This window comes from Falco peregrinus, chromosome 1 (genome assembly GCF_023634155.1).
Source record: "Falco peregrinus isolate bFalPer1 chromosome 1, bFalPer1.pri, whole genome shotgun sequence".
Classification (NCBI taxonomy): domain Eukaryota; kingdom Metazoa; phylum Chordata; class Aves; order Falconiformes; family Falconidae; genus Falco; species Falco peregrinus.
Window position 1 is genome coordinate 77,547,063 of NC_073721.1, and position 13,151 is coordinate 77,560,213.

Below are 13,151 nucleotides of genomic sequence, written 5' to 3' on the forward strand. Positions count from 1 at the left end.
AACGGAGAGGTGAATCTGAGGACACTGAGAAGGCTGGAAGGATGTATATGAACACAACCCAAGTCTCCAGGGCTCCAGCCTCCTGGCATTTATAATGGGCAACACTTCTCCACAAAATAGATTATTGGATCAAGTTGAACTGTGCATGTCCAGGTTTGTATAGTGGTTTACCCCATCCCAAAAGCATGTTAAACCTGACAAAATAACATAAGATAGTTGCCTCCAAACCCTTCGGGATCTGTAATTTCCACATATATGGTATTTGCTTTTCTTCTGCCCCTGAATCCAGAATAGAAACCATGAGGGACTTATTTATTTATGTTTATTAAAAATGCAAGCAAATACAGGCTTACTTAGTCAGACATCAGTCACACCTCTAGTAAATCTTGCCTGCTGCTTGTTCTAGAAGAAGTCTCAGGCTGCTCTGTTCTGAAGAACCCATCTGGCATCTAATCCACATGAAGGCAAAGGTGGCAGGAGGTAGCAGTGGATACTAGTGCTCTACTAAGCAATTTATCTGTCAGTCCAGAGAGATGATCTCTGAACAGCATCCCAGAGGAAACTCAAAAGCTTTAATAGTTGCTGTGAAAATACACCCCTGGACAGGGCTACCCCGACGGTAAGCGATGCTTTGCTGCATGGTACTTCGGTAGCATTTCTTAAAAGTTTCCTATCTGCCATGTTTAGTTTCAGAGACAAGTGTTCACCAGGATATAAGGTATGGCAGGTATCTATTACAGAAAAATGTCTTGAAGGAAAGTAGATAGCACAAAGCTAAATACTTATGCAAACTTTACTATTACAATCTATATCTAGAGGAAAGAATATGCTCTGAGTAGGGGAATGATTTCAGTAATCCCAGAGAGAAAGGCCAGAGTTTTCAAAACCAGCTCTGGGTACCTTGGGAATTGCTGCCCAACCTTTGATGTTTCAAGGCTGATCCCAAGGACAGCATCTTACTGGCAGAGACTGGCACATGCATAGTTAAATGAAATAAAGTTTAGAGGGCTTCAGTTTTGGGCAGAGATACATTAAGAACATGTATGTTCCTAGCTCCAGCCTTGGCCCCTTTTTGAATTAAGCACTTTGTCAGGAGTGATGAATATGGTGTTAGTGCCTGAAGTCATAAAAAGAACCCTAGTGTATTTTGATAGGGCCTACCTACAGGGGGAAAAAAAAGCCCCTGCTATGAGCAAGAAGAGAGAGAAACCCACCATATCAGGGAGTCTCCTCCAGCTTAAAGGAATCATGTTTTAGTATTTCGTTCACATTTTCTTCAGTAAATTCACCAAATGAGTGAAGTCAGTGAAAATCCAAGGCTTATATTTTTTCTACCCTCACCAAAAAGAAAAAGAGACCAAGGAAGCAATTTCCATGTTATTGCATGAAGACCGAGGCAAGGTGATCTGAGACAGCATGTGATTTGTGGTATTCTTCAAAATACACTTCCTGCTTCAGGGCTATGAAGAACATTTGCCACCACACTGACTGGGGGCCCCCTCAGCAAAAAAAATAATAAATTAGTTCCTTCTTTAATTTCTTTCCAAGCTTCAAGATTGCTCTTTGTTCTTCAGTTTCCTGGCAGAGAAACCCATGTATTGGATGTACATCTGTGAGGAGTTTATTAAATAAACATAGAGCATCTCCTCTATACAAGCAGGGAGATGAAATTCCCTATTCCCGGTTGCTGGATCTCCTCAGGCAAACAGGAGAGAAAAAGCCAAACATCCCCAAGAAGGGGAAATCCCTGATTTCTGCTTGAGAGGTTTGAAACAATTATGATGAAGTTTTCCATGGCAGGTGTCTCCTTCAGTGCACTGGCTGGTTGGAGTCGGACTGAGCCAGGGCTGGGTAGAGAGTGGGGAGGTGTTATAAGGTGGGATTCCTGTTTCATTTTTTGCAGAACACATTAGAGTTGTAGAGAATGAGGCAGGAAATTAGGGTAAGGGCGATTTAATGAGCCAGGTGGTTAAACTCTGCTCTGGAAAGCTGGATCCCATTCCTCATTAGTTCCTAAACAATGTCAGACAAGTCACTTGGACTAAACTGATAAGACTAATGGAGGTTCCTGATTTTCCAGGTGCTCTTTTTTTTAGATTGGGGCTGGAGTTACGGAAGGGATGAGCATCCACAACTGGAATGGAAATATAAGGAGCCATATAAAACTAAATTCTGTGGGAAAAGAGAGATGCTACAAATTTCAAATTTATAAATCCTTTTAACTGTAATATGTCTGAGCTTCAAACTCCAGTCTGCAGAGTGAGATCTTACTGGGAATGACTACTCTGGCAGCAATATTTGTGATGCGCTCAGTTACCAGTGTAATAACCACATTAAAGAGTTCCTGAAGAAGTAACTCATTCTTTTTTCAGTGTAACAATTGTGCCATAAATAAAACACAGATTATGGTGAGGTAATAAGCTCTGCCAGAAACCAAATGGATAAGTGAGGAACCAGCGTGGGTATTGCTGCACTGCACTCCTTAGTGTGCCCAGATACAAGAGTATAGCAGCAAGCAAATACGATTACGCTTCTTTCCAAGATGTTTCCATACAGTCAGATGTGATGCTGCACCTAACTGACTAAATCCTTCCAGAACCAGACAGGATGATACAGAGACAGGTGAGCTGGCTTTGGGCACAGATATAGATCAGGTGTTATATATGATCTGTGTTATTCCAGATAAAGGCAACCCACACATGACAGGATTGTGAGATCATTCATACGATCAGCTACATTTTCTGCGCCTGTTCACAAGTGGCTGCAGAGGGGTGAGAGCACACTTAGGTCACTGCAAACTCTTTTCATCTTGGAGCCAGCTTCCAGCATACAAGCCTGGGTGCTCTGCAGAGAATGGTGCTTGCTCCTGGCACCAGGCCTTGGGGAGCTCAAGCCTCCCGGTGAATGCCTGACAAAAGGGCAATTCTAGAAATCCTCTCTCCTTTTTTGCTGAGGTTCATCCTACTCCCACTTCCACCGTCACTAGCTCAGGCTGAAAGAAACAAGGCTGGACAGAAAAATAACAGCTTTTTCTGGACCAGTTAATGTAGCTGGGGAGAGCTGAACGAGCTCTCAGGTGTACAGCACCACCACCAGGTGCTCACTCTGACATTATTCCCTCCTGCCTGTCCCCTCAGCACAGTACAGCGTTTGTCTTCGTTCCCCTCACCCCTGCTTCACTGCCTCCTCCTTCCTCCCTTCTCATTCTGGGAGCCCTCTCCTTTCTCCTCACCTCCTCCTTCCTCTCTCTGCTTGCTGTGACTAGACAGGAGAATACAGATTTATGTATTCCCGGCATGTGCTTCTCATTTTTTCCGGTCCATCTCTGGCTGTTGATTTCTCCTTCTTGTGGGTGAGTATCTCTTAGCTCTCTCCTTTCTCTTTGACCTTTCCTCTGCTCCTTGTAAAGCATTCTCTCCTCTCATGCTGTGAAATGTTCATACTGTCTCATACTGTTAAATGATCTTTCTCATGCTCTCTCTCGACAATGTCTCTAGCATGGTCCTCAGTGCTTTCTAAAGGATGCTATTTCACAATAAATACAGAAGCACTGCATCGGGCTGCTGTCCTCCGTAGCTGCCTAATCCGATACAATGTTTTAAAGGTGCTTCTTAGAACATCGAGGATGCCTTGGCTACCTTAGCATTTTCCTTCTCAGCTCTGTTGAAATATATATAAAACAACTGGTTATTTTTTCATCCAGGTCACCAGCACACACAGCAGTGTTCTAGCGTGCACAGCTTGGTTGCTGAGGTAGGGCTAGCTGTGCATTGTTCTCCATTTCCCCTTTAAAATGCTCCATCTTCCTGATACTCCAGCTCTCCCAGTGAGATTGTGCAATCAGGTGACTCGGTGACAGGCTGGTTTGCTGCATTGTGGCATCCTCGGAGCAGCCACCGCCGCTGTACACAGAGCTCCCCAGGCTAAGGCTGGCGCTCCTGGTAACCCGGCACTCCTGGGTTACGCAGAGTTATGCAAAGCTGCCGCGGTTTTTGTGTGCAGCATCTGCTGGCCCTGCAATTCTGGGGCTGAAGGAGCAGCCTCTAAAGAGAATACCTGTCTTTGAGAGTCACTTGCGGCCAGACATCTTGAGAATCCTTTGTTATAATCGCCTCGAGGCCTGCACAGATCCAATGCTGCCTCATCATTGGGACCATTTATTATTGATATCAGAAATGCTGAGTCATTAAACAAAGGTCATAAAAACATCCCTGTTCTGCTGAAAAACATGAGCTCATCACTTCTGGTACTACAGAAGGCCGGAGAGACCAGGAAACCTGGTACCTATGAGAAAGAAAATGCTGACTGCATCAGCGGCCTGGGACAACCAAACAGCCCAAAGGCAGCAGCTAATTAGGAAAGACAGGGCCTTGCTCAAAGACAGGTCTCTGGGCTTAGGATCAGTTGCCACTTCTGAGTTTGTGTCACCTTAGGTTACCATTTAACCCCACGGTACTTCGATTTTCCTCTCTGTAAAGGAACAAAACCCCAAACATCCCTCCCTTCTGTCTGGAGATGACCGAGTGCTGCAGAGGCACCAGCCAGCTGAGCCTGGCGGCAGAGCTGCCGCTACCTCCAATTTTCAGAGGGAAGCCAGAGGTACAGAGGAGTCGTTTGTTTGTTCTGAGCTCTGGTTCAGGATTGCAGTCTCCTGACTTCTAATCCTACAGAAAGACATTTTTTTTCCTGCATTCCCACAGTGCCAAAGAGTTAATGTAGCAAGAGAAAGGGCTTTGATTTATTTTACTACCTATGCTTTAGATTTATTTTCTTCCTCCTCTTCCTCAGGCAATTTTCTGAGTCTGAAGAGATCCTTCTGGGTGGAAAAACACTTCTTGTAGAGATTGTGTTTCACTATTTTAACAGTGAGGCTGCAGACAAACATTTCCTTTGATAGCTGTGTTTGATTTCCTGCACCGCAGGGGTGTCCCGCCAGCGGCCAGATTCAACAGCAGGCGCAAGGGGGTCGCATCCCTTTGCTGCTCCGAGTTTTTCTTCGTTGTGGCAGTTACGGATTTCTTTGGAAGGGTAAACACGAGCAGCCCGTACCGCGGGCCGAGCGGTCCCGCCACCCCGCGTGCCCCTGCCGCCGCCGCCCAAGGAGCCCGTGAGCCGGGCGCTCGGCCGCGCACCGGAGCGCACGGCGGGGCAGGCGGGCCCGGCACTGGCCGCCGCCGGTGGCGGCTCTCCCCGCGCGGGTCCGGGCAGGCCCCCGGGGCAGCCGCCCGGCTGCCCCCCCCCCTCTCCCCCCCGGCTGCGGGGCGAGCCCGACGGCTGCACCCGCGCGGGAGGGCGCGGAGCCGGCGCCCCGCGGGCCGGGTGGAGGGGCCCGGGCCGCCGCCGCCGCCCCGGCGCTGGGGAGGCAGTGCGGGGCAGTACGGAAAGAGTTAAGGGAAGGTGGCGGGGCATACCGGCTGTCGGGAGCGAGCATGTGCAGATTGCAACCGCATCCATACTACGGGCCAGTGTCACTGGCACACTTCACCTCCCGCCGCCGCCGGCCGCAGGGCACCCATGGAGACCGGTGAGGCGATGAGCGCGGCGCGGCCGGGCGGGCGGGGGCGGCCGAGCTGCGGCGCCGGCACCTGCCTGCGGCCCCAACGCCGCCGCCGCGCCCGCCCCGCCGGTCGGTGCGCGGCGCCCGCGGCGGCCTCCCCGCAGCCGGGCGGTGGCAGCGGCGGCGGCGGCGGGAGATGCGCTGCCCGGGGCGGAAGGCGGGGGCTGGCGCCGGGCGCCGCTGCTTTCGCTTTCTGGCGGCAGGAGGGCCCTGCGGCCCCGCCGGGATGCGGCCGCCGGGGCAGCCGGGCGGCCCGAGCAAGACAAAGGCGGGCGGCGGTGCCTGGCGGCGGAGCCGCAGCCTCCCCCTCCGCCGGTGGGGCCCGGGCGCCGCGCGTGGCCCCCTCCCGGGGCACGGGGCCGCGCGGCGCGGCCTGAGGGAGCGGCGTCCCCCGGCGCCACCCGCGCCGCCCCCGCCGGCTGGGCCTTGCCGCCCCCCGGGGCCATCGCCGGGCAGGGGCCGGGGCTGTCGCTCGGGAGCCGCCGGTCCAGCTGGGGGGGCTCGGGGGGGGGGGGGGGGGGGGGGAAGGATGGAGGGGCTGCTGAAATTGGAGCTGCTTTTCACTGAAAAGTGCCCCTTTTTCGGCATAAATGAAGTGTTTTGAAACATCTTTTCGTATGCATTCCGGTAAAACTTTATTCCAGGGAAGGAGAAATAGCTGTGAGGCAGCCCGGCGTTTGCTGGGGGTGGGGGCTGGCGGTGGCCCTTCCAGTGACTTGTCTGCAACCCCGCGAATTACTCGTGCGTGTAAAGCCAGAGGTCAGGGACCCGGATATTATGATGTGCTGAAAACAAGAGGTTTTTCTTTTTCCTTTTTTTCTTTCTTTTTTTTTTTTTTTTTTTTTTTTTTAATTTATATTGCTCTCAAGATGTTTGCTCTTGTTCCATTTTTGGTATGGAAAAATATGCTGAATAGCTGAATTTTGGCGAAATGGAAAATCTCATTCCTTCTCTCCCCCATTCTTTGCACTAGGGTTTTGAAAATTGTCTCTAGAATGCTTAGGAGCAGGGATGCTGAGAGGCTGGCCTGTCCCTTTCACCTTCACTGGGAGCCTGGCACTGGGACTTCCTAGGGAGCATTTGGCATTGCTGGTCCAAAACTACCGGGGAAGTACAAACTTGTTAAAGACTCCCAATTACATAGCAGAAGCAGTAAAACTTGTATCGCGTGAAATATTTCATATTGTTCTCTGACATCATTTATTTGACAGGTTTGTCCTGTTCCCCTCTTAATTCTGAGGAAAAAGCAGTCCCTGCAGCAGCTGAATTTTTCACAGGTGAGGTGGTGACAGCTCCCTGACAGCCAGAGCTGTGTGCGTTGGGGATTTGCAAGAACAGATTGCCCAAAGAGCTCTGTTCTCTGGTTTTCAGGAATGCAAATACATTAATAAATGTATGGCATCAGTTAGAGATGGGGCTAGCTACTGTTTGGCCGTCAATAGGAAGTCCTAAAAAGAAAAAAATACCATAAAAGTTTTAGGAAACAGAAAAAGAAGACTTGTTGACTTGTAATCGTTAATGCATGTAGCCACTTTTGGCCAGCGCTGAGCAAAACCTTGTAGGAAGTCTGTAAGACACTCTGATGCCGATGCACATCCTGAAGGTCCTTCCAGAATCCCAGTCCCAGTGAGAAGGTATGACCTCTTCCATGCAGGGATGTCAGTTTTTCTGTGTGGTGACAAGAGCTCGTTACTGTGGATAAATTATGATTGTTCACTTAATTTGAAAGTAAATATTTTCTTCCTGAGGAGCTTTGTGCGTACGCCTGCAAATTTCATAGTTCTGTGTTGAGGTTCCCACTGAAGAACATGGGTGTTCCCCTGTTGTAGAAGGGGAAACTGAGGTTATAGAAAGATGGCGTTTCATGGGTAGTTGTCAAATTGAAACACAGAAGTTGATTCCAAATAATTTAGTTTAACTAGTAGCTGTAGCAATTTCCTAAACAAAAGTCAACAGAAGTGTTACAAGCAGTTTATTCAATGTCTGTGAAACATTTGAGATCCTCTGATCGCAGGCATATTGCAAAAGACAGTAGTGTAGTCTGGTGGAAGGGAAATGGAGGGTCAGGCAGGTGTTGAGGTAGTACTGCTTGTGACTGCGTAACATCTTGCTGAGGCTCTGGCAGTGCGTCCGTAGCCTTGGTCAGTGTTGCTGTTCCCACTCTACTGCAGGGTGACGGTGGAGGTAGAAAATGAGCTGCTTCGTCAGGACGGTTCAAACCTTGGTGGCGTTGTTGTGGCAAGATCCCATGGCAGTTTACCAAAATGGTCAAGGGGGGCTCAGACAAAAGCTGTGGATAGCTTATTGACACATGGCTTGAGAGTAACCTAGATCTCTGCATACATATGGAAATGACACCTGGTAGAGGGGACTCTGCGGTTTTGCTGACAGTGTGATAATGTGATGTGGTGCTGAGCAGTGAAAGGCAAATTTAACCTTGAAGGGAGGTGCAGGTTCCTGACTTTGAGTGTAAGACAGGAAGAAGTTTTTGGGTAAGGTGGTGAACTCCACAGCATCTGGAGTCATTAAATAGAGATATCTTTTTGCAATCTAGACTTTAATTCAGTATCTTGGAGAAGTCCTAAGGAGTAAAGATGGAGGATTCCCTTTGGCCTTGTAATTTGCAGATCTACTTATTTCCACACATCAAGAGCTCTGAAGAGGAGTTGTTTGGTAGTGTCCTAAATATGCATGCAACACCTTCCATTTGGTTAAGACCATGACTTAGAGTGCTTCAGGGCTGCCGGCAGTCACCGCATTGTGTCCGGGAAGGGTGTTTCCTCTCATGCTGTAATTAGCCAGATGAATTTAGGTTTTGCCTTCCTCTGAAGCCTTAGAAATGAGCCACAATCAGTGACTGAGCACGCCAGGAAGGGGGAGGTCTGAGAGGAGTGGAGGAGAGGGCGAGGAAACTGAATTCTCCCTAGGGGTAAAAAAAAGCCCCAACATCTTCTTGCTGTCTCCATGTGCTTTGATGGCAAGTCTTGTTTACCTTGAGAATCATACCGCAGTCTGGGACCAGACTTTTTAGGTTTTCTCTTTCCTCTGCAGCATGGGATCAGTCACTAAGGGTCATGTGTGTGAGACTCGTCGGAATGCTCCTTTGCCAGTTTTGGAGCTGCCACACTGGCGTGATTTCTTGTGCTCTTTGTTCATGGCATGCAAATCTAATCTCTTGAGACTGAAGGACTTCTGTCCTTATCCAAGTTGTTGAGCTCTGTTGCAAAAGGCTGCATGAAATTTTAATAAGCTGTGATAGGCAGGAAGTTTGACTAGATTTTAGGCAGAGTCCTTTCTGTTCTGAAACTCTCTGAGGGTGGGAAGAAGTTTTTCCTCACAGAAGTATCCTGTGAAGTGAAAGTATCCTGAAAAAGCTCCTAAAAAAAAAAGAGAAGCCTAATATACTGAGGAGGGTTAAAGGACAGTGGCATGAAGGACACCTGCTTGTTTTGGTGATGAAATCACAGAAATAATGGGAAATTTTATGGTTGCCACCTGTACCTTAGGATCCTTTGTTTCTGGATTGCGTTTAATAAACACCATGTTTAAGAAAATGAAATTAAGTTGTTGTGTTATTTTGTTGTGTTTCTTTTTTCAGTCTCAGGCAGCCTGCTATTACATGGTAAGACAAGAGAGGTAACAACGTGACTAATTAAAGGGCAGCAGTGCTTCATTCCCTGGGGCTAAGTATTCTGTAGAAAATGGGTCAATTGGAGAAATTGTTTGCCAGCAGGAGGTAGAAGAAGCCTCGGTTCCCACTCCTCACCTTCCTTTTGTGGGAAGCACTGCCCACCTCCGCAGGCAGTTCCAATAACTTGGTAAGCTTTCGGATGCCAGAGCCATGTCCAGCAAATGGGGAAATGCAACCTGAGCAAACTCCCCTGTGGTCCCTTCTGTCCTCTGTGTGTCTGTATAGCTGCAAATGAAGCAGTGTCCAGCAAAGGTGCTCCTGGGTTGGATCTGGAGTGAAAGACAGTAAAAGTGGGAATTCTCTTTTAAAATAAAATCTGCCTGTTGCGTAGGGTGAAGTACAGTGGTTTTCCTTACCTCTTCTGAAAGAAGATTGATCATCTAGGTAGCTAATGTTTTCTGACATAAAAGGTATTTGTTGTGGTTTGCTTGGTGTGGGTTTGTAAAAGATTCCCTTTTTGCTTCTTGTATGTGTTTTAGTATTCTCTGGTGACTTTTATCTCCTGACCCTGTTGCTTGCTTTTAGCTTTGCAGGCTCAGTAGGGACTGGATGGGGGAGTGGAGGGCTGGTTTGCCTTGTACGTCAGAAATAAACGGGTCTGCTTTTTATGTTTCTGTGCTGGTATGTGAGGCAGGAGTATCCGGGATGGTTTCTGAGCTCCTAGGTAAGATGGTTGCGCAGGCAACCAGAAAGAGCCCTGAAAGATGGCCAGACTGGGCAAGGGCTTTGGCTCTGCAGGAACAGATTACCAACATCTGTGCCAACTGGGAACAACATGCTCTTTCTGGTTAATCAGAGCGCTGCATTCCTGGTTGTAAATGATACACCCAATAATGTCTAGTGTGAGCCAGAGCCTGTGCACCTTGCAGTCCAGCTAAAACAAGTGTAAAAGATGTGTATTTGCAGGTGTGAGCTGCTCTTTAACATGTCCTTAGAGGCTAAGTAAAAGCTAGACCGCTCTAGATGTTTGTTTGTAGGCATACCTGAATGAGAATACCTATCAGTTATTAGTTCAGAGATGTCTAATCATTGCATAAAAGAGAGAAGTGTTTTATGTTACCTTTTCTTTTGTTCCGGATTTTTGTTAGTGTCAGTACACAAGAGTTCACCGCAACCTTATTTCAAAACTCCCCCGCCCTCACAGACTTCTGTCAAAGCTGGATTAAATGACTGAGGGAATCTTCCCTACCACAAGTGCTGCTGTCTTGCTTTCATTGCATAAGATCCAAGCATTAGTAGTCATTAGGTAAGTGTTGATAGCACGAAGTGGCGAAGCTGCTGTTTGACTCCTTCCTTGCTGGATCTTTGCTGTCAGGTGCACCCTATGTTGAAGGTAGCCTGTACGAAGGACTTGGCTGTGGAGCACCTTTCTGTCCTGTTCTCCCTGACTCTGCCAGGAGCATGAAGGAGATGACAAAGTATTTCTGAACGGGGGGAAGCTCTCTCTTTAGCATGTGTAGCTGTGGCATAGTGCTGTGCGTACTGCTGTGTGTGCCTTCTGGGGATGGGGAATCTGTTTTGAGTTTTTTTCACCCAGAATACATGCATAGAAGATGGTCAGATCCATTCAGCTCCACCAGCCTAATCTGGGCTGTGAAATCTTAGCAGGGGCTGTGTCCCCGCAGAGCTCTGGGTAGAGCAGCAGAGGGTGGCCTGGTGATAGTGGTGCATTTGGCTGTTTCCCCTCCTGCTAACCAACCGAGCAAAGCCAGGATACTCTGGCCTATTTATTTTCTTTGTATATTGTGTCTTACGGTAAGGATGCTTCCAGTAAGTTCTAGAGGAAGAGTTACTTCTTTTTGTGATTTCTGGTGTTTTCAAGATGTGTGTATGATTTCCCCTAGTGGCATGATAGGTACCATGTGATTTGGTTTATTTTGATCCAGCAGCTCTTTCCAAGGCAGATCTTGCAATTAAGCTTTTAATTGGAAGTGGACTTGCACAAGAGCCACAGGATGTAGGGCACAGTTTATAAAATTGTTTGAATGTCTACTAGGAAGAGGGGAGCCACTGTGAAGGTATGTAATGATTCCTTAGCAATATAGAGCTTGGTTGTTGATGCTTTTGGTTTTCCTTTGCTACTTAATACTTTACCATGGAGATGAGGTACTGAGTTTCCAAAACATCAGCTTCAGTCACTTGAGCTGACAGAGGCTAGCATGGTATCAGGAGCGCCCTGGGCAGCTAAGCCATTCCCGTTCTGTGCAATGGAAGACTTGGGTGCATATATAAAGTAGGCAGTTTATTATGTTATTTTATATTGGCATATAATTTGTGGATGTGCAAAAAGCCAACTTCTAGAATCAAAGTCCTCCTGATAGATAATTTTATCCCTTTGGAAACAATGCCTCAGTTTGATTACTGCTCACCATAAAGGTAACTAAGCTCTTCATTCTTCCATAGATTAGCTAGAAATTAGTTTTTCAAAGATTAGATCAGTAAGTAGAGCATGTTGCTTTCTAAAAATGTAATGCATGCATGTGTTCTGATTCACCTCTGATTTTCATGGTGGGAGCTGCGATAATGCTTAGTACCCCGACTTCAAGTTGGGGTGCGCTACCTTGTGTGTGGGGTGGTGGGAGTAGGTTTTTGGTTTGTTTTTTTCTTTTCCCAGCTACATACCAGACATAGAGGACAGAAAAATACCGCATTCTGATGGGAGAAATGTAGTTTTCTTGCTTTGAGATCTTTGTTTGAGAAACAAGGACTGGACAATGTTGTGACAATAATTAAAATTTGCTATGATTTGGATGAGGGCTTAGCAACATTTGGAGTACTAAAAAGCTCTAAGTGCTAACACCAGCACTTCCACTGCATCTTTCAGCTGAGAATCTCTGTTCTTAATGAATTTTCAGTGTGTCTTTGTGAGGCTGGTATTATTAGTGTCATTTTGCAGGCAAGTAGGTAAAATAAAATGCTTGTATAAGCACATTCAGCAAGCCAGGAAAGTGCAGGAATGAAAATCAGGAATAGTAATGTTTCAACGCTACTGTCTTGTACTTCTCTTTTGCCAGAAAAGAGGCTAAAGGCAATAATTTTGGTAGCTCCCCCCCCCCCTTTTTTTTTTTTATTGGGTTAGGCAGCATGAAAGTGAGACATTCTTATGCAACATATCTAAGTGTGCATGTGATACTTTAAAAAACGGTAATCAGATAAGTTGCTAGGCAGCAGTACCGTGCCTTCAATTACCAAAAAGCCAGTGAGTTTGCTTTCATGATGTAACGTGTTCTGTACTTCTTCATAAAGCAAGTGTAGGTGGAGTTTTGAAGAGTTGCTCCTTTTTAACTCACCTCCTGCTTAACATGCCATATTGCAAGGTCAGATTTGACCCCAGTTTTAGATAAAAGTATCCACAGAACAGGAAAAATGTTAGATGAGCTCTTAAAGATAATGAAACATATGTAAAGTAAATAATCATTCCTTCCCTGTGGGTCTTTGATGGTTCAAAAGCTTATGGAAAGTAGCCTGCAGCTTATCCTTGGGACCATGAAAAATAAGAAAATGGGTGAGAGATTTATGTTAAAAGGTAGATCGCAGGGATATGTGGCAAGCTGTGAGAAGTCTTAAAACACTTACAGTGGTCTGTTGGCCCAAAAATGTTGAGAGCCACGGTAAAGCATGAAAACCTGGATGTAAACCCAGCTGGTTCATTTTCATTGCCTTAGCAGGAACAGAATGGAAGAATGGAAGGGAACATAAGCAGGGATGAATGTACATGCAGGGAAAAGTAAGTGAGAGTCTAATAATGTAAGACAGATCGAGCAGCATGAGGGAATTTGGTTGTGTGTTTGTTTGAAACCTGAGTTTCTTTCTTTATTTATTTTTTAAAAAACAGATTGCAGGATAACGACAACAAAAAAATAAAAGGCTCTTGGCAGTTATTCCATTCACGCATCATGCATT

General features: G+C 46.9%; 1 protein-coding gene across 21 annotated transcripts in view; it reads left to right on the plus strand.

Moving 5' to 3' along the window:
* Positions 1–4,873: 4,873 nt before the first annotated feature.
* The window catches only part of TMEM229B (transmembrane protein 229B), a 38,210-nt gene continuing 29,932 nt past the window's right edge, over positions 4,874–13,151 (plus strand). For 11 of the 21 annotated variants that reach the window (XR_008746817.1, XR_008746819.1, XR_008746818.1 and 8 more), the window contains exon 1: positions 6,091–6,834. The gene's annotated coding sequence lies outside the window, so the exon portion shown is untranslated. The other 10 variants (XM_055801609.1, XM_055801646.1, XM_055801585.1 and 7 more) reach the window with 9 other exon arrangements.